This window comes from Schistocerca nitens, chromosome 9 (assembly GCF_023898315.1).
Source record: "Schistocerca nitens isolate TAMUIC-IGC-003100 chromosome 9, iqSchNite1.1, whole genome shotgun sequence".
Classification (NCBI taxonomy): Eukaryota; Metazoa; Arthropoda; class Insecta; order Orthoptera; family Acrididae; genus Schistocerca; species Schistocerca nitens.
In genome coordinates, this window is record NC_064622.1 from 339,009,947 (window position 1) to 339,027,492 (window position 17,546).

General features: G+C 41.7%; 1 long non-coding RNA gene across 1 annotated transcript in view; it reads right to left on the bottom strand.

Annotated features, from left to right (window-relative positions):
- Window positions 1-10,618, bottom strand: part of LOC126203988 (uncharacterized) — a 214,812-nt gene extending 204,194 nt beyond the window's left edge. Inside the window, exon 1 of the long non-coding RNA XR_007540440.1 lies at window positions 10,500-10,618. This is a non-coding gene — a long non-coding RNA (uncharacterized LOC126203988). The remainder of the gene's footprint in view (window positions 1-10,499) is intronic.
- Between the last annotated feature and the right edge of the window lie 6,928 nt (window positions 10,619-17,546).

Below are 17,546 nucleotides of genomic sequence, written 5' to 3' on the forward strand. Positions count from 1 at the left end.
AAAATCATTCCCCCCTCCACCTCGCACCCCTGCAATCAGAAAAAGATCCCCTGTCTCTAGATGATAAATTATGGAGCACAATAATTTTCCGCTTTCATTTGTTACGTATGACGTGAGTCACCCTTCAGTTACACCATTAATCTCACCAAAAACTCAGTTTTTGAAACAGAACATTGTGGTGTATGTGAATTGCTGCACACGAATATTACCAGGGATATATAGCATATTCCGCTGCGCTCCGCTTTCGCAAGATCGTGCCTAGGTAAAATGAAGAAATGAAATCCGGGTAAGTGCGAGCTGAACTCGCACACCGGACGTTCAATAAGAATTTAATTAGGTATACAGATGGTTCATCCATTACAAAATTCGAGAATTTTGGTAATTTTTTCGTGTTACCAATATCGAAAGTGAGAAGATCTCAAAATAAGAGTATGTGACATAAATGGTCCTATCTTTTGATTACACTGACTTAGGATCTTAAATTTTTCCACCGCGAAGGGAACGTGGACTTAAGCATGAAACATAAATTCCTAGTCGATGCCTCCACCCGCTCTTGAGCAAAAGGTGTCTGAAAACGTGGACAGACAGGCAGGAAACGGGTAACAAGTTACAAACATATTTTTTCTTACGGTACCATACAAATTAACAATTTCCTCATTTTTTTTCTTTATGTGTACTGTGGAATGCTGCTTCAGAAAATTTCATGATTCTACGTCAACGGAAAGTACCCTATGGGTTTTGATGAGTGAGTTTGAGAGTATCAATATATATGACATAAAGAGCCGTATCTTTTGACTGCATTGACGTAGAAAGTTTATTTATTTATTTTGCATCGTCGAGGAAACGTGAACATTAGTATGCGACATAAATTTCACCTTCATACGTCTACTCGTTTCTGAACAAAGGGTTCTTCACAGTCCGACAGACAGATGGACATCAAAGGGCTCCTATAACGGGTACCGTTTTCACTATTGGAACCCTAAAAAGAATGACAGAAAGAAATGCTCCTGTGAGAACTGCACGCTAACGCTCGTTTTCTTACACAGAAACGGACGTTTACAGTCTGCTGCTGACATGAGACCACCAATGTAGCGGCTGCTGCTTCTTCGCCTAGTGCCGATCGTGTTTCTCCATTTCTATTCCTAAAAGAGAATAGCTGTCAGCGTGTACCATGTGTTGCTGACGGCCGTGAACTCTCAAATTCTCAGGAGAAGATAATACTTGCGGATCGTTTCTATAGCCGATTTTTCGAGTTCTCATTCCGTAAGTTTGTTCAATGCTCGGTCGGCTATAAACAAATTAGAAAGTCAGACGACGAGTATTAAGATTTCAAAAGATTCTAAGGTAACCAATTCTAAAGAACTGTTATGTAGTAGATCACACAAAGCACGGTTTCTTGTAAGGACCTTAATGGGAGGAAAAATTGGAAGAACTTATTTTCGAAATGAAACACAACGGTTACCCGGCAGAATTGCCTTCATTCTTGTAGACACATAAATAAACATTGTCTCACATGAAATAGTATTTCAAATTTTTTGTGAGAGAGTCACTGATCCAGGGACCAAATAAAAGCAGTTCCTGTACATCAGTTTCATCCAAGGCTGCCGATGTTTTTTGTTGATTGTGGGACAAATGTTGCAAAGAGTAATCCCCTCTCTAATATTAGCAGTTGCGAGCACCTCTCTTCCGCTTCCAGCTCTCCGGAATTTAGCATAAATGAACAGAGTCCTCCAATGAGCCTGTTCTATCCTTCAAGGAAACTAATAAAACTTTTTCAAAAAAAATGTTCTGAATGCACTCGAAGTATCAAGTATAACAAGAAGTTTGACTGGATTGCTGCCGTGCACCATCCTCTTCCTGGTATACGTGACCCTAAGGCGACCCACGTAACCGTTCGTATTATATAATCGATATCCATTCTGCACGTATATTGTCAGCTCTTCACATTTCCTTCCAACGCTGAGGCAAATATTCTTTAATTTCTGATTAGCCTGGCCAAAACCGTTCATGTTACAGTAATACTTTCTTTGGTAACATATTTAAGTGTACCGATCAACATCTGGCCGGTCTTGTGCTAAAAACAGAATTTTATATTGGCAAAATAATGATGCCATATGTGCAGCCTTCAGGCTGTTATTGTTTTAGAGATTTAGCCAATTCTGTTTAACTCAAAATAGGCACTTGGCTTGATGGGAACGTGGTTGGTGAAGTTAAAGGGTTATCTAACGTAGTACTATTTTAAAAGTAGCGTACGCTGGTATCTAGACGAAAAAAGAAACTATTTTATATGTATGAAGAAAGGTGTCTCATACGTAACTTGTATTTCTTTTGGACACAGAAATATGGTTTTAATAGTGACTGGATCGACCATTTATTGGTGACTGAAGAAAGGCAATGTGTGGCCTAATGTAGTCATAATCAAAAATGTGAAGGGTCCCAAAATGTCTGAAAAGAGTGCAGCTTAACTACAGTCCCTTCTAATATCGATTACGTAATTCATTTCGATTGTAATTTTTAACGTCTTCCTTTCATACTACGTTCTAACAATGTCAATTAGTTTTTCATACCAGTATATAAAAAGGCGGCGGCAAATGTTTTCCATTTACAAACGTATAAAAGTCACAAGACATTGTGCCAAATTTTCCATTTACAAACGTATAAATGTCACAAGACCTTGTGCCACTTTTACAAGGGTATGTGGTAGTAAACATCAGTTTCTCATTAACTCCCCAAAATTTTCTAAAGTGTTTTGATGTGAATACGATTTAAAAGAATTAAATTCATTTCATCCTCCTAGCAGTTATTTCCGAGACCAGGTAATTTTTAGAAATTTAAGGAAAAGGTGATCACTATCATTTAAGCCATCTATTTTTGTATTACAGACTCGATGCCAGTTTCAATCTTGCAGGTAGTTCTACATTTTGTTGTGAATTTGGTTCATATTATGCATTCTCATTGCAGCACTGCCCGGTTTTGTTAGAAATTCGAGCTGCGGGGAACGTCGGTTTTTGACCAGGCAATATTTACAATTAGTCTTTCCTAACCGAAAGTAGTTCTAACATTCCGTTACCCGTGACGGAGCCATTCACACGACCATCGATAACTGAAGTTTTTTCGCAGTTTCAGAATACGAGTCGAGAAAAGAGTCAGCATAAGTTCAACTTCTCGGAATGTGGTGTCTCGTTGCATGAAGATGGTGACGCTTGTAAGACATTCGATATGCATATTCCTCTTCCCGTCTCAATTAAAGAGAGCCAATGAAACAAAGTTGGATCACAGTGAAGGGGCTATACAATTTAAGAAACACTATGTGTTTGAATATTCGTTTCTTTAATAATAAATTACGAAAGCTTTTCCGTAGCATCAGTTCTTGACTGAAAGCAAGGGCGTGTGTGTCTTTTCGTAAACACTGTAGGTTGATTTACTGTTGGACGTATTATGCAGAAGTTACTTTACTATACAGGATGAGTCAGGAGAAAAGTGCATGGTTTAAGTGGTGATTCTATTAGTGATTCTGAATAAAATGGACGTTTGTCCTGTTCAGAATGGTTTCCGACATTACTCTTGTAAATTTCTCTTGAATAACTCGAAAACTGCACCCTCTAAGGAAAAGGTGTCGCAGTGCGAAATTAAACTGTATTAAATTTTCTACAAAAAGTGCTATTAATTTTTTCTCCAATACTAATAGCTCACTCGAAGAGGGCGCGAGAATATTTAAAATTTCGGCCATGTGCATGCGTTGTAGATCAGGTATTTTTCGTTGGCCAATTTATGGAACTTCCCCAGCTTGATATACCAGAAATATCTGTGTATTAAATTGTTCGTCTCTTCGTTTCCCCTTCCCTACAGTAGTGTGGTACATTGTAAACAATAACTATGTTTGAATAATGCAGAAAATGATAATGTACGTAAATACATAGGACATACGGCCATATAAAGACTTCTGTTCAGAATCACTAATAGTATCATCACTCAAAGCACGTACCTTTCCCCCTCATTCGCCCTGTATATTACTGACTATAACATATCCTTTCATGTGACTTCATTTCATACCGCTATTGCGAATTTTTATTCTAGTTTATCAGTCATTCCAGACTGCAAGGTAACTTCAGTATCTTAGATGATTTCATTCCACTCACAGAGTTATGTAGCAGCAGGTAGGTCCTATCTGGAAAAACCATTACACAGGATACTCGAAGCAAGGATGATATCAGAAGCAGCCTGGCGCACACAGCGAGAGCTTTCCACGACATAAGAGCTCTAATGGTATCCGAGAAGCAGGAGAAAGATATTCCTCGAAGTTTATATCTAGACATGGAAGTGGAACGTGGACCACATTGTATTTCAGATATGGTGATTCGAGGAATGTTAATTAAGTGGAGACAAACATTACTAAATGAAGAAGTACTAGAAGAAATAGATATGAAAGTATCTACAGGGTGTATTATTTATCTTGACCACTCAAAGTAAGTTACCGTAGATGATCAAAGTAAAAGCTGTATCGAGCAAATGTTTTCAGTTACCAAGGGTACATTAAACACCATGACTGCATTTCTTGATACTTGATATGTTAGGATCATACGAACAACAGTATGACCCTTTTAAATAGCAACCTGTGATTTTATTAGGCAGTCCATTTCCCACCATCAAGACTCTCACCAAAACCTATCACAGTGAACAAATGAAATAACAATAAGGTGATTAAAAACATAACAGTAAATAAATGGAATTACAAGGAAATTTCACAACTATCATTCAACCAATGTTAACCCGGTTCCTTCACTTTGCGCTAATACAAGACAGTGATAGTCATTTTTGTATTAAGTTTTTAATAACGTCATGTTTACGTGAATAAATATATTGCGCTACGTTTTTGAACAGGTCTTAAGGTAACAAAGTGGGTTACCGAATAAAAAATGTTGGATGATATCTAAAAACCCTTACTGCTCTTGATACCTTCAACCGAACGAAGGTAGAAGAAAGGCAATCATTGTGATTAATATCCCTCTGGCAGCTGAAGAACATTTAGTTAAAATATTTTTTATTTTGATTTTGTACAGAAAGTTATCTGGATTATTCAAGACTCCCTGTAAATGGAGGACTATCGTGATCAGTTATTGATCTACATATAAAAATGCAATATCCTGACTGACTCATTATAGACCAGCCCAAGGATAGAAACATGAAATTTGGAGGTGTGGATAAATATACTATGGGTGTCATCTAAGTATGGATTTCTCGAAATATCACCCAAGGGGGTGAAATAGGAGATGGATTCTTTTTTTTAATTGCGGTATGAAGACAATTTTCACGCGACACCTACGAAATCTGGTATTTTGTTTCTCGGTCATAAATAAAGAAATACGTGTTCCGCTGATTTAGGAAATTCAGTTCCTAAGAGGGTAAAATGGTGTCAGACTGATTCACTGACTCATAATTGCCCAGCCCACTCCTTAGATGAAATAAGGGATAAAAGGCTAATAAAGTAACTCTTAAGCTAGATCTACCAAAACTCATATATGGTTCCTCAGTTAGAAAATAAAAAAGGCGTGTTTAGCATTTTTGAAAATTAAACCAATAAGGGGTAAAATAGTGGACAAAAGCTTTTTGAAGATAAATAATTAGAAAAGAACTACTAAAGAACTTTTAAGGCTATATGTATGACGATCGGTATTTGACTTCTCGGTTAGAAATAAACAAAAACGTGTTTCAGTGTTTCTGGAAAATCAACCCCTAGGAGAGTGTAATAGGTCATGCAAATTTCTAAGAAAATATTGCATTACATTAAAAAAATTTTAAAGGTAAATTTATGAAATATTGTATTTCACTTCCACTGGGGGAAATATCTCCACAAAACGCAAAACACATGTGTTAGAAAAACTTTAGACTCCAGCTACCAGAATCGCTTTTTGGTCAGTACTTCTGGAAAAGACCATGCTTATATGGCCGTAATTGGCATTAAAAGCTTAGAAGGTGTTGCAATTTGTGAACAAACCAAAAATTCGGTTAAATAGAAACAAAAATGAATATCTACAGGCCATACAGTCTAGGCGAGCGAAACAGCGGGTGCGAAGCTAGTGTTGTATAAGAATCAGTGAAATGAGAACGAGACATGGAGAAAAAAAAAAGTAGGTAAACTGTTTACTACTTCACAATTAATCGCCATTACTGTAATACATTTATCCCACTATGAGATAAGGTGGCCAGCGCCTTCATTGAATAATGATTGCGGTTTCCTATGGAACCAATATTGTATTTGGGTGTGCACCTCTTCGAAGTAAATCAATGGCCACGAATGTTTTTCTTCAGGCTCAAAAAATTTGGGAATCACATTGGGAGAGATAGAAACCCCATGGAGGATGTGTAAGAGCTTCCCTGCAAAACTTCTGCAGCGACATCGTGCTACAGAAACTCAGAGAGCAGCTAGCCATTGGCGTCAAAGAAAAAGGTCATCATGAGCTTCGCGGAGCTGGAGTGTCTGTTGCTTCGACTAAGGTGCAGAAGTTCCGCTGCGAAGTCGTTACACATCCTCCATACAGTCCCAAACCCTCCCAGACCGAACTTCATACTTTTAAAGGCACGAGGAAAGACATTCGTGGACAAAATTTGGAAATTTGTGGTAAGTACTTACGGGACCAAACTGCTGAGGTCATCGGTCTCCAGGCTTACACACTAATTAATCTAACTTAAACTAACTTACGCTAGGGACAACACAGACACCCATGCCCAAGGGAGGACTCGAACTTCCGACTGGGGGAGCCGAGCGAACCGTGGCAAGGCATCTAAGACCGCACCATTCATGAACATCGGTTTGCTTTGGGCTAAGAGGTGCAAGCCTGGGTACAAGCAATTTTATGGGCAACCGTAAACATTTTTCCGTGAACACATTGTCTTACAGTGGGACAAATGTATTAACAGTTATGGCGATTATTTCTGAGGTAACAAGCAGTTTAGTTATGTTTTTATGGTTTCGTATCTCAGCCGGTAAAAACGGAAATCGTAAAGGGTCACTTTGTTGTCCATCTGTCTGGCTGTCTTCGCGACTGCTGAAAACCCTTTTCTCAACAACCGGTAGAGGTATCACGCTGAAATTTATGTCACGTACTAAGGTCTCCAGTCCTTGGCGGTGTAGTAAGTGTAAGCTTTTGAGTCAATGCGTTTATGTCACATATTTTCATATTCGTAACCTAACTCATCGAAACCTATACGCTACTTCCTTTAACCTAGAATCATGAAAATAAGAAGAAGCAGGGTTTCACAATACAAGTAGAGGAAAAGATGGGACACCTGTTAATTTGGTACTATAACACAAGTCAAAAAATTTCTTTTGTCATGTTATCGTACTTCAAGTCAGACAGTTTCGAAAGCTTTGGAATTTCTGCTATCGATATCTTGCCACTATGAAAGTCGGTAACAGGCAAAAATCTTCGAGATTCTCGAGTACGGGAGTGGAAGAACAGTCTGTATATGTCATTACGTCTGTACGTAACGCTAAGAGCGTGGCGCAGTGGTTAGCACACTGGACTCGCATTCGGGAGGACGACGGTTCAATCCCGTCTCCGGCCATCCTGATTTAGGTTTTCCGTGATTTCCCGAAACCGTTTCAGGCAAATGCCGGGATAGTTCCTTTGAAAGGGCATGGCCGATTTCCTTCCCCATCCTTCCCTAACCCGAGCTTGCGCTCCGTCTCTAATGACCTCGTTATCGACGGGACGTTAAACCCCACTAACCTAAACGCTCAGAGCCCGAGTCCCACTCGCATTTAACAACTTTTTTTTCCCCCTTTGTCTCGTTTTTATTTGACCGACATTTATAGGATTTAGTGGTTGTGTCGAGGCGAGAAGGTTAGCATAAGACATCAGGAGACGGTGGTCAGTATCAAAGTGGTAGAAAGACTGATGGCTTTGCTGGTGGACCTGAGCAATACCACGGGGAGAGACTGTGTGAGTGGGAGCAGTAGGGATGACGATTATCTCTGAGAGCCATTTTTCGGCTATAGGGATTGTCAACACTGCTCAAAATAACTGATTTCTGTATTAACCGATTCACGGTTTTTTATTCCTCTTACCTTCAATAACAAACGTAGTTATCGAACAAAGATTGAAAAATTCTAACACATCCTCAGACTTCTGCATTATATGTCTGAAGATCTGCAGGATCAGAATACCAAACAAAACAGTTAAGTAAAGGAAAACTTTGTATGTCTACACTTTGCTGCTTTTTTTTAAAAAAGTCACCAATATTCTCATACTGATTGTAATTTTCTGAAACACTGTTCTAAAATCATAATCGAGCACCACACCAGTATTTTGTGAATTACGAATAGTTACTGTTAAAGGGTGAAAACTGACGTTGGAGAATTCCGTTAAGTTGTCCAATTCATGTGACAGAAGTAGATAAAGGAATATTGTGTAAGGACATGCAGCAGATCAACAACTTTTTGTAAATTATATAGTATCGTTCATAAAAATATCGATAAGAGTTTACTATGGTCGTAGAGGAGGAGGGATAAAGAGAAGAATATAACAGGTATAGTGGAAAAACAAAGGGAGAATGGACGAAAATTATGAAATAAGGAAGAAAATGTTCACGACTTCATGAGGAGGATTCAAAAAGGAACAAATAAATGTTACCATTACACACACACTCCAACACAGGCTCCTATCAGCCCATTTTCCTAAAACTGGTGAATCAAAGGCAAACAAAAAATCGTTGTCTTTCCTTCTGGGTGGCAAAGGTCAATAGGTACGTTCTTTTCTTCGTATGTGTGGCAATATTGTTCGTAGTCGCTTTAATGTCCCTGAGGCATTTTTGTTCCGTCCTTACAACTAGAAGAAAAATCCGTGTTTTTATCACCTGACGCGTTTCGCTTTCTTGAAGTAAAGCATCATCAGAGGCCTATAATTAAAGATATTTTAAATCTGATTTGTTTATAAGATCGAAAAATAGTCCGTTCAGAATTAAGTAAAAATCAAGAATTGTTAATGAACTGTTTTTCGATCTTAAAAGCAAAACAAAATGTAAATATTTTTAATTGCAGATCACTGATGACGCCTTACTTCAGTAAAGCGAAACGCGTCTGATGAGGAAAATACGCATTTTGTTGTAGTTGGAACGAAAGGACAAAAATGCCCGCACGTACACTATTGCCTCAGCAATGCTGCACCGATTGTTACTTGATATGTGTGTTGTTCATCTTTAACAGTCGGCACTGTTATTAAAATAACACTGATCGTTTCTCCCATTTTGTATAATATTTCAATATTTTCAAGGAATGGAAATTTTACGACTTGGCATTTCTAGTATCAAAAAATGATTTTATTTTCAAAGCAAAAATTTTCCCACCACTCCTACGACAAATTGATGTACCAGTTTATTACACAGTTATTTTTAAAAGATACAGAAAAGTGCCATAACCGAGACCTAAGAAATACTCAATAGTATCGGTTATCTCAATGGAGAGAAGTCTTCCGAAGTAAGAGTCATTTCAGGTGTGCCTCAGGGGAGTGTCGTAGGACCGTTGCTATTCAAAATATACATAAATGACCTTGTGGATAACATCGTAAGTTCACTGAGGCTTTATGCGAATGATGCTGTCGTGTGTCGAGAGGTTGTAACAATGGAAAATTGTACTGAAATGCAGGAAGATCTGCAACGAATTGACGCATGGTGCAGGGAATGGCAATTGATTCTCAATGTAGACAAGTGTAATGTGCTGCGAATACGTAGAAAGAAAGATCCTTTACCATTTAGCTACAATATAGCAGGTCAGCAACTGGAAGCAGTTAATTCCATAAATTATCTGGGAGTAGGCATTAGGAGTGATTTAAAATGAAATGATAATATAAAGTTGATCGTCGGTAAAGCAGATGACAGAGTGAGATTCATTGGAAGAATCCTAAGGGAATGCAATCCGAAAACAAAGGAAGTAGGCTACAGTAAACTTGTTCGCCCACTGCTTGAATACTGATCACCAATATGGGATCCGTACCAGGTGGGGTTGATAGAGAAGATCCAACGGAGAGCAGCGCGCTTCGTTACAGGATCATTTAGTAATCGAAAGCGTTACGGAGATGACAGATAAACTCCAGTGGAAGACTGTGCAGGAAAGACGCTCAGTAGCTCGGTACGGGCTTTTGTTGAAGTTTCGAGAACATACCTTCACCGAGGAGTCAAGCTCCCTCCTACGTATACCTCGCGAAGATACCATGAGGCTAAAATCAGAGAGATTAGAGCCCACACAGGGGCATACCGACAATCTTTCTTTCCACGAACGAGACTGGAACAGAAGGGAGAACCGATAGAGGTACTCAAAGTACCACTCCGCCACACAGCGTCTGGTGGCTTGCGGAGTATGGATGCAGATGTAGATGTAATAGATATCCAAAACTATGATACCGGTATCTATTTTAATCGGCCAGTTTTTTTTCCCATCTGTGGTGAGCACCGTGCCGTGTTTCCGCAGCGACTGGAGCAGGCAGGCGGCTGCCGCTACTCACCTGTGCTGGTCCGCTCCGCCGTGGTGTGGGCTCGCGCCGGCACTGCCCGTCGCCCACGCGGCGCATCTTTTATACGGCGGGATGAGCCGGTCGGTGGGCCAGCCGCGGTCTGGACCAGGTGGGAGGCGGCGCTACAGCTCAGCCACAGGCGCGAGGCGGCCCGTCCAGGGCCCACACGGCATACGCACACAGCTATGTACGGCAACCGTCCCGCTCCGCGATGACGGCCGCCAGTACACAGTGGCTATCGTTGTTCCCTTCAGTAAGAGGTCTGGTCTAAGGCAGCTCTCCACGCAGTACGCTTTTATTGTGATAATCTTTCGTCCGAAGAGTGGTGTGGTGGCGCTCTTCACGCTAGTCTGTTCTGTGTTACACCATTTCTGCATATCTGCTGCAAGCCTGCTTACTGCTGTTGAGTATTGGAGTCCCTACACCCTCTGTTGAACTACCTCTTCTTGCGAAACCAAACTCAATGAAAAAAGTATACTACTGGCCGTTAAAATTGCTACACCACGAAGATGACGTGCTACAAACGCGAAATTTACCCGACGGGAAGAAGATGCTGTGATATGCAAATGATTAGCTTTTCAGAGCACTCACACAAGGCTGGCGCCGGTGGCGACACCTACAACGTGCTGACATTAGGAACGTTTCCAACCGATTTCTCATACACAAACAGCAGTTGACCGGCGTTGCCTGGTGAAACGTTGTTGTGTTGCCTCGTGTAAGGAGGAGAAATGCGTACCATCACGTTTCCGACTTTGATAAAGGTCGGATTGTAGCCTATCGCGATTGCGGTTTATCGTATCTACATCTACTACATCTACATGACTACTCTGCAATTCACATTTAAGTGCTTGGCAGAGGGTTCGTCGAACCACAATCATACTATCTCTCTACCATTCCACTCCCGAACAGCGCGCGGGAAAAAGGAACACCTAAACCTTTCTGTTCGAGCTCTGATTTCTCTTATTTTATTTTGATGATCTTTCCTGCCTATGTAGGTTGGGCTCAACAAAATATTTTCGCATTCGGAAAAGAAAGTTGGTGACTGAAATTTCGTAAATAGATCCCGCCGCGACGAAAAACGTCTTTGCTGTAATGACTTCCATCCCAATTCGAGTGTCATATCTGCCACACTCTCTCCCCTACTACGTGATAACACAAAACGAGCTGCCCTTTTTTGCACCCTTTCGATGTCCTCCGTCAATCCCACCTGGTAAGGATCCGACACCGCGCAGCAATATTCTAACAGAGGACGACATTGCTGCTCGCGTTGGTCGAGATCCAATGACTGTTAGCAGAATATGGACTCGGTGGGTTCAGGAGGGTAATACGGAACGCAGTGCTGGATCCCAACGGCCTCGTATCACTAGCAGTCGAGATGACAGGCATCTTATCCGCATTGCTGTAACGGATCGTGCAACCACATCTCGATCCCTGAGTCAACACATGGGAACGTTTCCTACACAACAACTACCTGCACGAACGGTTCGACGACGTTTCCAGCAGCATGGACTATCAGCTCGGAGACCATGGCTGCGGTTATCCTTGACGCTGCATCACAGACAGGAGCGCCAGCTTTGGTGTACTCAAAGACGAACCTGGGTGCACGAATGGCAAAACGTCATTTTTTCGAATGAATCCAGGTTCTGTATACAGCATCATGGCGGTCGCATCTGTGTTTGGCGATATCGCGATGAACGCACATTGGAAGCGTGTATTCGTCATCGCCATACTGGCGTATCACCCGGCGTGATGGTATGGGGTGCCATTGGTTACACGTCTCGGTCACCTCGTGTTCGCATTGACGGCACTTTGAACAGTGGGCGTTACATTTCAGATGTGTTACGACCCGTGGCTCTACCCTTCATTCGATCCCTGCGAAACCCGACATTTCAGTAGGATAATTCACGTCCGCATGTAGCATGTCCTGTACGGGCCTTTCTGGATACAGAAAATGTTCGACTGCTGCCCTGGCCAGCACATTCTCCAGATATATCACGCACTGAAAACGTCTGGTCAATGGTGGCCGGGCAACTGGCTCGTCAAATACGCCAGTCACTACTCTTGATGAACTGTGGTATCGTGTTCAAGCTGCATGGGCAGCTGTACCTGTACACGCCATCCAAGCTCTGTTTCACTCAATGCCCAGGCGTATCAAAGCCGTTATTACGGCCAGAGGTGGTTGTTCTGAGTACTGATTTCTCAGGATCTGTGCACACAAATTGCGTGAAAATGTAATCACATGCCAGTTCTAGTATAATAAGTTTGTCCAGTGAATACTTGTTTATCATCTGCATTTCATCCTGGTGTAGCAATTTTAATGGCCAGTAGTGTATCTAGGTATAGGATATTACGCACAAATACTGAAAAAGTCGGAGTTGTGTGAGGTAAACGACACTTCGTAGGCCTGTTTCATCATATGTAAGATGGTGTCTGTTCCAATTTGACGCAAGTCGCATAGGAGTGGCACTAGTAGCGCCACTATGAGGGTGAAAATAGTCGGTCATAAGTTAGTTACCTTTCAAGCTGGAGGTAGTGTCTTTAGAGCGACAAAGTATCAACACCTCACTGAGTTTGAACAGGGGCTGCGTGAAGATGAATATACTTTCTGCGGTACTGCAGAAAGGCAGCAGTGTACCCACTGTATACTATTGCTGATAGCCGTGGTCATCGCAATGTATGGTCGCAAGAAGTCCACGCGTGGCACTCCGAGGGGGGAAGACCATCGTGTTCGGCTATGTCTCTGGTACATTGTACTGCATCCGCACCCAGCACTTCGAGTGGCAGTTGGCGCCACAGTGACACAACGAACTGTTACAAATCAGTTACTTCAAGGACAGCTTCGAGCCAGACGCTCTGTACCGTGCATTCCACTGACGCCAGACTACCGCCATTTGCGACTTCAGTGGTGTCAAAATGGTTCAAATGGCTCTGAGCACTATGGGACTTAAGTTCTAAGGCCATCAGTCCCCCATAACTTAGAACTGCTTAAACCTAACTTAAGCTAAGGACATCAAACACATCCATGCCCGAGGCAGGATTCGAACCTTCGACCGTAGCGGTGGCGCGATTCCAGGCTGTAGCTCCTAGAACCGCTCGGCCACTCCGGCCGGCTCAGTGGTGTCAATCGAGAGCTCGTTGGAAGACACGGTGGAGGTCTGTTGCTTTTTCTCATGAAAGCTGGTTCAGCCACAGCGCCAGTGATGGCCATATGTTGGTTTGAAGGGGACCAGTTGAGGGTCTACATCCAACCTGTCTGTGTGATAGACACACTGGACCTAAAACGAGTTATGATCTGGGGTGTCATTTTGAAAGGGTACAATACCGCCCGACATTGAAAATAGGTACAACATACTTCATTATTTTTGTCAGAACAACACATTTTTTTTGTAAGATAACTCAATTTCAATTCATACAGTGAAGCCGGATACCAGTGTGGGAAAGAATGACAATTTATTTATTTAATTGATCACATGTGCACTCCCATAAAGTAAATCCCTACATCCAGTTTGGTGAGATCTGTGAAATGAATGAATGTATGGTCGTCTGCTAACTGCAGATAGTGAATGTGAATATATCATCATCTTTGAGACGATCCTTTGGCCACCTTTGGTGGGACCAAAGAGATGAAATTTACCTGAGCTTTGAGCGCCTGAAATGTGGCTGACCAATACGGTAGCAAGGTGCTCTCCCACTTCGACAGAGGTGTGAGAGGACCTAGAGAACGGCCATGTTTCAGCTCTCTGCCGCTGGATCTTGTGCTGTTCTGTTTTAGTTGTGCTCCGTAATGACAAAAGAGTGGAGACATGGTATGCATGTGGAATATTTAAGAGTAGTTTGAAATAATAATTTCTCTATTTCAGGAACTTTTGTGGGGAGAATTAAATGTCAGGCAGGTAATATTAATGGGATTGTAGTAATCTTCGGAAGTGACCAACGGTCACAATGAAACCATGTGTAGCAATAAGTTGAAATACTTCCGTGTGCTTAAGTTAAGCTGAATTACTAGCGTGTGTACAATAAGTTGAAATATTTAAGAAACAGCGTGTGTACCATAAGTTGAAATATTTAAGAAATGGCGTGTGCAGGACTTGAAATTAGAGACGAGTACTTCCACGTGGTGAGTAGTGTGTGAGTCACAAACTGTGTATGAGACAAAAGATAAAGAGAAGTACTCGTCCATGGTATCAGTTGAGGACTCGCGTGTGTGATGAATACGTTCTTAATATTACTTTGCGTGATATGATTCCGTGTGATGCTAGATTCAAACTCTGACAGAGAAGCAAGGTGAGTCGGCCATCTATCCACCAACGCCACTTGGCTTGCATTGCACAGGAAGACGTGCAAATATCTCCAGAGTTCATAGTAGGAAAGTAGAATTACAAAGTGGTGCAGTGTCATGTGAAACTTGGATAAATACTAATTGAAGTGGGAAAGCGGAAAGTGATAATGTTGTGACTATTTAGTGTTTTGTATTTCATGTCGTAGTGTGGTGTATGTCATGTAATTTGGGTATGTGTGGTTTACATGGGAGAGTAGCAAGGTAGTTTCAAAAGATTAGTGGGTTATACTTGTTCCTTCTGTACTGCTCGGTCTGGAGGATAGTTTCGTGATGATGATTGTGTGAGTCGAAGTGTGAGATATAATAAAGATCCACCATCCTATCCAGAAAGTGCACTGTAGCGTTAAATAATTACGAGGCCATAATATAGAGATTCACCAATGTAAAGCCATGCCCACTGGGCGGAATTTCTCATGTGTTATCGTTGTAGGTTATAGAATTTGTGTGTTTAGGTTAGAGAATTTATCGGAATAAATAAGATAGTGAAAAGGAAAAGATTGGTGGACTTTTCCTTCGAATTGTATGTTGTCATAATGTCCCGAATTTATAATGTGTGCGCCATTCATATTCAGAGCGGTGGCCACGTGTTGACAAAAGCCGTTAAATAAAAATAGAAAGAAAATGTGGTATTGCCAGTGCGTAGTGTACAGTCAGAGTTCTGTAAATTACTGATAGTCAGATGCGTGTTTCCGTTGCGTGTTAATCATATAGGAGGATAACTTGTAACTTAATTGTGAGTACGGGAGTTCATGTTACTCGATAAATAAGAATGAATCCACTCGCTTGGCAGACCACTCATCTTGCAGGCCTGACTGCTTGATGCCACAGTATGAGCAAGGCATGTGGGTGCCTCTCATAATTTCGACCCTGCCAGGATATTTTGCTGTTAGGGTTTGCTGTTAAGATTTTTTTATTTTTGATGGAATATATTGTGGTAGCGCTAAGAAGTATAATTTTTTATGTTTGCAATTTCTTTCTGGACTGGTGAGGATCTTTTATTTTTTTATGTAATTAATTGCTATATCGTCCAAGGCTGGAAGATTGTTGTATAATTTTTTTTGCGTAATGTCCGTAGTAACTAGGTCGCAGTCGAAAAGTGTAGTCACCATGGAGAATAGCGATTCTGGGGTGAACGCAGCAGTGCAGCAGGAAGTAGGTGTCGACCATGGGCTAATGAGCGGGTACGGCAAACACTCGGAAGGGGCTGAATTGTTCAGTGGACCGCTGCTAGGTGATCCTTTATGCGGTGGGCTTTGTCCACAATCGGGGGCTTTTCCCGACGACGTGGGCGAGCCGGGATTAGGTCAGGTATGCAGTGAAAGTGCAGCTACCCTTAGCGAAGCTACGGTTTCTCAGGCGAACGAGGTGAGCGCACCGAAAGTAGCAAATGACAGTGTGCTACTGCAGTTTTTACAGAGGATGGATAGAGATAATATGGAGAGAGATAGGGAGAATAAGGAAAGATTTGAAGCAACTAAGGAAAGACTGGAGGCAATGGATAAGGGAAATAAAGAGGCAATGAGGAAGCTACACACAGTTATCGATGAGCGTCTGTCCGCAGTTAATAATCAGTTAGATGAGGGGGAGAAGAATCTGGGTGCGATGAAGCAAGTATGTGATGCTGTGAAAGAAAAAGCCAATAATTTGGAGGTACGAATAAGTGCAATAGAGAGCGATATTACAGAACGTAGGGACGTGTTGCCGGATGAGCGAATCAAAGAGATAGTGGAGGACTTACTTGCAGATAAACAAGGGGCATTAGACAGCGTGGAAGCTCAAGTCACCCGGCAGGAAGTGGCGCTAAATAAACACAGGGATGAAGTTGCGGAGGTAGTGGTCAGAATGAATACGATTAGCGCAGATGTAGAAAAGATCAGTATGAGAGGCGAAACAGGCTCTGACAGTACGCAGCGAGAGGTTTATGCCGACCAGGAGGAGATACAATCACTATTACATTCCATGTAGGCTTTCACGGCCGGCGTCTTCATCAATAAACACTTCCGGGCTAAGTTGCCGTGGTCGATCTGTAAAACTTCTTCTCCCTGACGTTTCGTTCTCAACTACGGAGAACATCTTCGGAGGTGAGTCGTTCTCTGAAGATGTTCTCCGTAGTTGAGAACGAAACGTCAGGGAGAAGAAGTTTTACAGATCGACCACGGCAACTTAGCCCGGAAGTGTTTATTGATGAATCACTATTACAGTTTAAAGAGGCACAATTAGAAACAAATAGGAAACATAGGGAAGAACTTGCACAGTTGCAATTAGCGTGCAGAAGTGAAGGTGAAACACCACCAGGTAGACTGCAGAGGGAGAGTGAGATAAATTCAAAAAACCAAAATAGGCAGAAAGAGGAAGACGAACTCAGAGAGTTAGAAGAACGGTTGTGTCGGATAAAACAGGTGGCAAACCCAACTGGGTATAGTCCAAGGTCGGAAAACATAAATGCGGAAGAAGAATGTAGGAGGCACTTCGTGTCGGTACAAACGTACACTTGTTTTCCGGATCCTGATAATTACCAACATCCATGCCTGTGGCTGTCTCAATTTCAAGATTCATTACCTTCATCGTGGGGACCGCTCCTCAAAATGTTGTGTGCAACCATTTGAGGGACGAGGCTACAGCGAAAATGCAGGAAGTTATTAAAGACTGTAGTAGCTACAAGATATTTTGTGACAAGTTTTTAAATGACGTCTGGCCGA